The 7,896-nt window shown below is 36.2% G+C and overlaps 1 protein-coding gene and 1 long non-coding RNA gene across 2 annotated transcripts in view; both read left to right on the forward strand.

The window, feature by feature from the left end:
- Positions 1-7,896, forward strand: part of KIAA1324L (KIAA1324 like) — a 235,517-nt gene that overhangs the window by 14,698 nt on the left and 212,923 nt on the right. The window lies entirely within an intron of this gene.
- Positions 4,276-7,896, forward strand: part of LOC111742879 — a 30,370-nt gene continuing 26,749 nt past the window's right edge. Inside the window, exon 1 of the long non-coding RNA XR_002781521.1 lies at positions 4,276-4,359. This is a non-coding gene — a long non-coding RNA (uncharacterized LOC111742879). The remainder of the gene's footprint in view (positions 4,360-7,896) is intronic.

Here is a 7,896-nt window from a genome sequence, read left to right on the forward strand (position 1 = left end):
AAATGTCCTATCATTTTTGTTTGTCTAATGTGTCCTTGTGACTAAATTTAGATTCTGTGCCTTTGTCAGAAATATAGAAAGTAATGCTAATTTTCTCTCACATCCTATGAGGTGGCACAAGATTTTGATACATCTCGTATTCATTTCCTTTCGCTGCTGTAACAAATTAACACAAATTTAGTGGATTTAAACCACACAAATTTATCTTATACTTCTGGAGATCAGAAGCCTGAAATGGATTTGCTGGACTAAAATGAAGGTATTAGCAAGGCTGCATTACTTCTGCAGTCTCTAGGGGAGAATCTAGCTTCTCTATTTTAGTTTCTAGAGACTGCTTGCATTCCTCAGCTCACAGCCCTCTTCCAACTTCAAAACCAGTAATCATATCACTCTGAACTCTGCTTTCATTCTGTCTCCTTCTTTGATTTCTCCTGCCTCCCTTTTCCATTTTTAAGGATCTTTGTAGTTACACTGGATCCACCTGGATAATCCAGGATACACCTCCATCTCAAAATCCTTAATCATGTCTACAAAGTCCCTTGTCCTATTGAAGGGAGAATATTACAGGTTTGGGAATTAGAGTGTAGACATCTTGTGCAGGGGGCATTATTTTACCTACCGTACTATATAGTATTTTATCTCTTAACTGGGGTGTTGACTATATAGGTATACATTTTTGGTAATGTTCACTGTAAGCACTTGACGAAGGTGGTGCTTGTCAGTTTTTTCCACCATAAAGTTACTTTTTCTCACTGTAATTAATAACTTTTAAGGGGGAGGACTGTAAATATCCAACTTTTCATCAATTCCTTTCTTCATGGATTTTATGGGTTATAAAATAAAATTTTGAATTTTTATTTCTGAAGTAAATAAGTAAATAAGCAAGCAAACAAACATCTTATTCCAGGCTCATCTTGTGCTTTCCCTGTCCCTTCACCTTGGATCAGACATTTCTCTAAAAAGCTCTGGTTCCCTTTTAATGGAGAACAGTATTCAGAAATCAAGAATTGGGTACTAGGTGTGGTCATTACTATTGAACAGTTGCTTTTCCCTAGGCTTCTCAGTACACAGAAATTTATACATGTTTCCACAGAAAGACTCGTACAAGAATAGTTATGTAGCTTTATTCATAAAAATTCAAAGCTGGAAACAGCACAAATGTATACCAACAGAAGAGTGCATGAACATTGTGGTATATTCATACACTAGAATACTGCTTAGCAAAAATAAAAAAAAATAGAACTAATGATATATGCTATCACATGAATAAATCTCAAAAACATTGAGATGAAAGAATCTAGACACAGATAAGAATACTGTGTATGAATCCATTTATGTGAAGTTCAAAAACAGGCAAAACTAAGCTGTGACAATCAACCAGAACAGTGGCCGCCTATAAGGATCAGAATTAAGTAGAAGGAGATTCAAAGTAATTTGTTACCATTATAGAAATATTTTATCTCTTAACTGGGGTGTTGCCTATATAGTATACCTACTAAAATTTACATATAAGACCTATACATTCCATTGTATGTTAATTTTAACTCAATTAAAAAAAATAAGTCGTGGGCTGATTCAGCTTGGCAGAGAGGATTTTATGCCTTGTCTTGCTTGCCCTTTCTTCCTGGCAACCATTATGTAACTTAGAGTATGGATGCCATGAAATAAGGATGACAGAATAAAAAGAATGTAAGTTTCTCATGACTTTGTAGGACAACATAGCATTCTTCAACTGTGTACCACCAGAATATGTGTGTGTGTGTGTGTGTGTGTGTGTGTGTGTGTGTGTGTGTGAGAGAGAGAGAGAGAGAGAGAGAGAGAGAGAGAGAGAGAGAGAGAGAGGGAGAGGATAAGAGACAGAGGAGAGATTGAGATCCTAATAAATTTAAGCCATTATAATTGAACCTCAGTTCTAAAACAGCCCAAACCATTTCCCAAATGACACACTTCTCCTGATCTCTTTTTCTTCATCTTGTTTGGTTAGGAATATAGTCTTTCTAGACCAAAATGTACTATCAGTTCTGAAGTAGAATTAAGTAGTTATTTCACAAGACAGTAATTGCCTGTTCCTAAAGTGTGTTTTACAGAATATTAATGTTGTAAAAAAATTTCATCTTTAAATAAACTAGTCTTTCATGTATGACTAATTATAGATTATTTAGAATTATAAATTCCCACTAGGGGAATACATTGTACTCATTTCTCAAATATTGGTTACTGAAGCTTTTTTTCAGTGGTACATCAAGCTGAATTAGAATATAATTTTGGAAACGTCACCATAGGTCAAGGATGAAACTTGGAATGAAATCTTTACTGTAAACAACTATTCCTATTGGGATTTACCATTTTCCCCACCTACCTCTCCTCACTTCAAGAGAGTATGTAATTTGCTTCAATTTGCTGTCATGTATTTTCTATCTTGGAAGAGCTATAGAAAACCTCTCTAAGACTGATAGTATTTGTTTTTTAAAGGCCTTTTAGTGCAGTGCACTCACATCTTTTGTCCTGCATGTTTTGCCCTTCCATTTAGTTCCTTATTCTTGAGAATCTGGGTCTCTGATCCTTCTCTTATGTCCAGGGCCTCTGTAAATACTATGCATGTGCATGTCAACACCCCAGCAGGCACCATTCATTTAGACAGTGATATGAAAGATGCCCCTTGAATGTCCAATGGGGCAGCCCTAGACATACTCTGATTCTTGGTTCCTGCCTGCACCCTGACAGACTCTATGTTCTAGGTTTCACTATTTACGAACTATGACTTCTTTCACTTTTCTGGTTTCTGACTCTTGGTTTTTGTATCCTTACTTTCATCCCATATATGTTTCTGAATTTCTGACATGTTGGTCTGGGCACTGACTATGGCTAAAATAAACTGGTATTCCATATCCAAGTACTAATGCTTCTCAGTTATCTCCTTTTCTCTTACAAATGTCCTTCTGCTTAAAACAGTCTTTTGTCCAGATGACACTTTGTAGACACGTGAGAGAAGGCTAAAGATGGAGGAATGTTTGAAATTCAGGATTACTGTGTGTTGCAAATATTTGGGGGTGAAGGTAAGCTACTTTTCTTCTCAAGTAAGACTATAGATTGTCTGTTAAGAATTAAATTTCAGAAGGATCACAGGGTAGCAAAATCTCCGAAGAGGAAGAATGGTTGCCCAGCAATTAACATTGAACTGTAACCTGACTGAATATATTTAGTAGTTAAAGAAAGAACATGTCAGTCAGATGGTGTGGAGGCTTCACTATCCGTGAAATTTCAGAAAAACAAAGATCACAGAGGCAAAAATTCTCTGGGCCTAGGACAGGAGACCTTGGCCCAGAAAGAGCATAGAACTGATACCAATCATTCTGAGGTTATAATAACAAGAAACTTTTTGATTATAATTTAACTTCCCATACAGTGTTCTTGTAGGTAAAGAAAGGTGAGCATAGCAGTGAATGGCAGTAAACACGTTCCTTTGCAAGTTAGTTACTTGAATTTGACTTTATATATCAATCTTTGTGAGCTGGATTAGTGGGATGCTGCATAGTGTATTGACAAATCAGGTTTATGAGCTTTCAAAGCTGACAAGCCTGTGAGGAATTTACCAAGATAATGCCACCCTGCTGGCAGCTGAATGAGTAGCTAGTCACTCTTCCCTAGTCATCTTTCCTCTAACTCTGCCTTGCATGTGAGCGCATTTTCTTCAGATTTCTAGTCTGTGTAACTCAGTTAATCAAGTGTGTCAATATCAATGGCATGCCACTATCCATGTACTTTCAGTTTCCTTCCTGCTTCCATTTTGGGATAAGCATATCAGCAGGAAACAGAGGGATATTATGACTACATATTAGATAAAAGAAAGAATTTCCTAACAGGTGTGCTTTGAAAGTTTTGTTTCTTTTTTAATTTTTATATTAATGTTATTTTTTTTATTTACTTATTTTAGGAAAAGAGTTCAGACACCAATTTGCCTGAAATAACTTTTGAGTTTTCTTTATTTTTTTCGTTTTGTTTCTGGAAAAAAGGAGCCGTGTGTGATGATCCCACTCTATTTTGTCTACATGGATCCTAAATTTCATTATTCTTCTTGATATTAAAAGTATTTCTATTAGCAAGGATCTCTGCCAGTTTGTGGCTCGGATTTTTTTCTCACAAAGTTAGGTGAGAAAGTAGGAAATTAATGTGTTTGTTCACTTAATCTAGGCAACCTCCCCTGTGTTTTGCTAAATTCTTGATTCTATATTCATAAGCAAAACCTAAGTTATTTCCTTTTATTCCAGCCTTTCTCCATGGAAATATCTGAATCAACACGCACAGCTGTTTTAATCATTGTGATATAGATTACCACACAATCTCTTCAGCATCATATCTGTACGGTTTGTTTGTAGATTGCCAAAATAATTAGCTTGGCTGTGTTGCCATACTATTCAGTGATATTTTATGACCATAATTAAATTGTTTAGGCTTCAGTTTCTCATAATCTAAGTGCAAAAGAGTATTTGATGGATTAACTCATTGATGATTATAGCATTATTTGAATTTTTGAAAGGATTGCATTCCAATTTATATGGGAGAATACACTGAGGTTTACTGTCAGAAATGAGTTAAATGAAATGAAACTCTTAAACATTAAGATGAGAGAAACAGATTCATGTGGGATGGCTGCAAGAACATATCACTTCTAATTTTGTTCATGTTGAGAAAGTTAAACTTTTCATGTTGAGTAACAGTCATTCAGTGGTAACAAAGTGTCACAAATTATTTTTTATGCTAGGATCAGGAAAGCTCACTAGGACAGAAAGTGGACCAAGCCTGCCCACTGGGCCTTTTTGGCCTGACCCCAGAGGCATGGAATTTCCTCTGGAAAGCTGTGTTAGCTCAGATGCCAAGCTGACTGTATTCTGATTCAGAGAACATCCAAGGTACCAGACTCAAGCGCTAATGTTGTGTAATGTTTCTCAAACCCCAGTAATTTACAAACAAATTCCTTTCGAGGAAATTAATTTCTATAAACCCCCAGTGATGACAAATAGTACTTTATAAATATAGCTATAAAACTAGATTTAAATTCCTTATGCATATAGATCTTGAACATTCATAACCTCAAAGTAAATTTATAAGTTAAATATAAAAAATAAATAAAACTGATAAAGTTCAAATTAATAAGACTTAATGAGAAAGATGCTTCTTTTACTGAAAGTAAATTGTTATTTGCAACATAAATATGGTACTGACCCATATAGTGCTGGTTCTTTTGAATTTAGTATGCCTGTCATTTGATCACTCAGTTCTTCCCCTACTTGTCTCCATTAGAACCATCTTGCAGCTTCCATCTCTGCTGGTCTTGGTGAGCTACCTGATGGTGTGACCCCCCCACCCACTTTCATTCCTGCGGCGTCAGAGTTACTGGTAGTAGTACTCTTCTCAGGCTAGGATTGCTACACTTCTCCATTTATAGTGACAACTGTTAGAGAAACCAGTTGGCACCCAACTGGATTCCCTAAATTTCACACTTACTCCTCTTTGCTGTGATTGTGTCATAGAGAGCCCTATGTCTCCTGCTTATCATGGTCATTTACCTGTGATGAGATTATGACTCCATGTCGCTGGTCACTTGACACAAGAAGCTCCAAGAGCCTAGGTGGCATCTGTGGCTTTTAGTTCAATAAGATCCTTGCTGTGTTGCCTAGTAAGAGTGTGTTCCCTGCAGAACCCAGAGTTAAGAAGATGGAAAGCTACAAAGCCACCAATGTGTCTTTAAGAGTGATAGAAAGTGGGGTCACTCCTGCTTCCACATTTTGATCTCTGAGTCAAAACATATATTGCATCTTAGAAAAACGTGCCTTATTCTTAGAGGATATTGCCTCCAAGCTTGTGCTTCTACTTGGCTGATGACTTTTGGGTGGTGAAACATGTGATATGGCCAGTGTATTCCATGTTCATGGGCCCACTCTCATGCTTCCTTTGCTGTAAAGTGGTTTCCCTAGTCAGGTGTTATGTTGTGTGAGATTGCATGCCTATGCATTAAGCATAGTGGTGCTAACTCAGTCCTCAAGGGCAAAAAAGAAAGAAAAAAAAATTCCATGCTGAAAAATTGGTGTCTATTCCTACGAGAAAGAAATGTTGGGCCTTTCAAGGTAGGAATCCAGTATTGTCCATTTGCTACCAAGTGCTATTTGCCAGCACTGGAGTGGTTGCTGATAAAGTCTGGCCAACATCACCAATTGGTTCATTCTGTCTAAGTTGTTTAGTGCTTATTCCATAGTTGGTGCTTTCTTGTGGGTGTTAATATGTGCTACAAAGATCTTCACTCTTTGTATTCATTCCTGTTTATTCAAATATGCTTTCTTGCACATCTTTTGGTACAAAAGATTTGGTTCACAGGAAGCAGATGCCGAGATGGAGAGGTTTATTGAGGAGTAACATCTGTGACTGAAAAGTGGAAGAAGCAGGATTGGGCAGAGAGAGCCATTAGACCGTGATGCAGAGTAAGCAAAGTCTCTGTCAGCCCAATGGATAGTTATGAAGCAAAGAATATCTGTTAGAGGAGACTTGCATTGTGTGGACATTGCTAAGCTTTGATACGACTACTTTTGTCCATTATCTTTGCCTTGGGGACATCCCAAGAAGATATGACTTTATCTTGAAATCTGAGATGAACCCTGATGGAGCCAACAGTCAAAGGCTGTCAGCTTATCACATTCTTTGTGGCTAGATGATGAACCATTTTTTTTAAAGGGGATGGGGTCTGAATAGCGTTACTGTGTCTACCACAGTTAGGCAGTTGGATAACTGGGTCTGGGGCTCGGATGATTTTTCTTGGCCAAAGATACAAATTTGTGATCTATCTGCATGGCTAGGGCTGGTGCAATAGGGTGTGTTCTAACTACTGTGTGTATGTGAAATTTCCTAGGCAGGAAGTGAGGAATGAGATGAAGAGAGTGTCTAGGAATAATATTGAGGGGACTGCAGTATTAAATGGCCATGTAGAAGATATTAAGCCTGCAATGAAGACACAAGATGGAGTAGTTAGAAAGGTAGAGGATCACAGGAAAGTAGAGAGTCAAAAAATCCAAGAAAGAGTGTATAATTGCTCCAACTGTTGAAGGTCTTGAGAGATAAGTAATGTAATACAAGAATTGAAAAATACCAGTTTAATTTAGTGACATGGAGCTCATTGTTGATGATAATGATGGGGCAGAAGCCAAATTCCAGGGGTTTGTGAAATATGTGTGGAGGATGAGGAGGTGGAGAGAGGAAGCATGGTTAAATCTTTTGAGAAATATAGGTTTTAAAGATATATTATAATGATGTATTAAGAAAATAAAGTCCAAATATATTCATAAGTCTAAATAACCAGCCAAAAGTGTGATCAGGAATAGCAATTATACTGTTAGTGTTAAGGGAAACTCCTTTATTTTATACTCTATTCTGTATTATCTTAGTTACTTTGAAAATTATCTATCCTAGAAATTTAAATTTTAACTTGAGTATTTAACTAATGGATATAAATAAATGGGAAAGATAAATACATAAAATAGATGATAAAAAGAATAAAGAAAAAATCTTCAATTTCAGCAATTTGTATGTATCAGTAAATGTAACATTATCTGTATGTCGGCTTACCTTTTAGTAATAATAATTAATGAAATCAGACATTCCTGGAAATACAGACAAATCATTTTGTAGTTGTTAAATAGTTCAATATTAATTACATTAAATGAAAACATTTAGTACATTAGAACAATTAGTTCATTAGAAAGATTCTATCTGGGTAAGACAAATGACTAAAAAAGAGACCACATATAATGAATGAGGAAGTGAATGAGTAGGATATATTTTTGTTGGCCTTATCTTGTACTTTAGTTTTTTGAAAAAATGGTAAGAAATAATTTCAGATCCCTTAGA

The sequence above is a fragment of the Pteropus vampyrus genome, unplaced genomic scaffold (assembly GCF_000151845.1).
Source record: "Pteropus vampyrus isolate Shadow unplaced genomic scaffold, Pvam_2.0 Scaffold4, whole genome shotgun sequence".
Classification (NCBI taxonomy): Eukaryota; Metazoa; Chordata; class Mammalia; order Chiroptera; family Pteropodidae; genus Pteropus; species Pteropus vampyrus.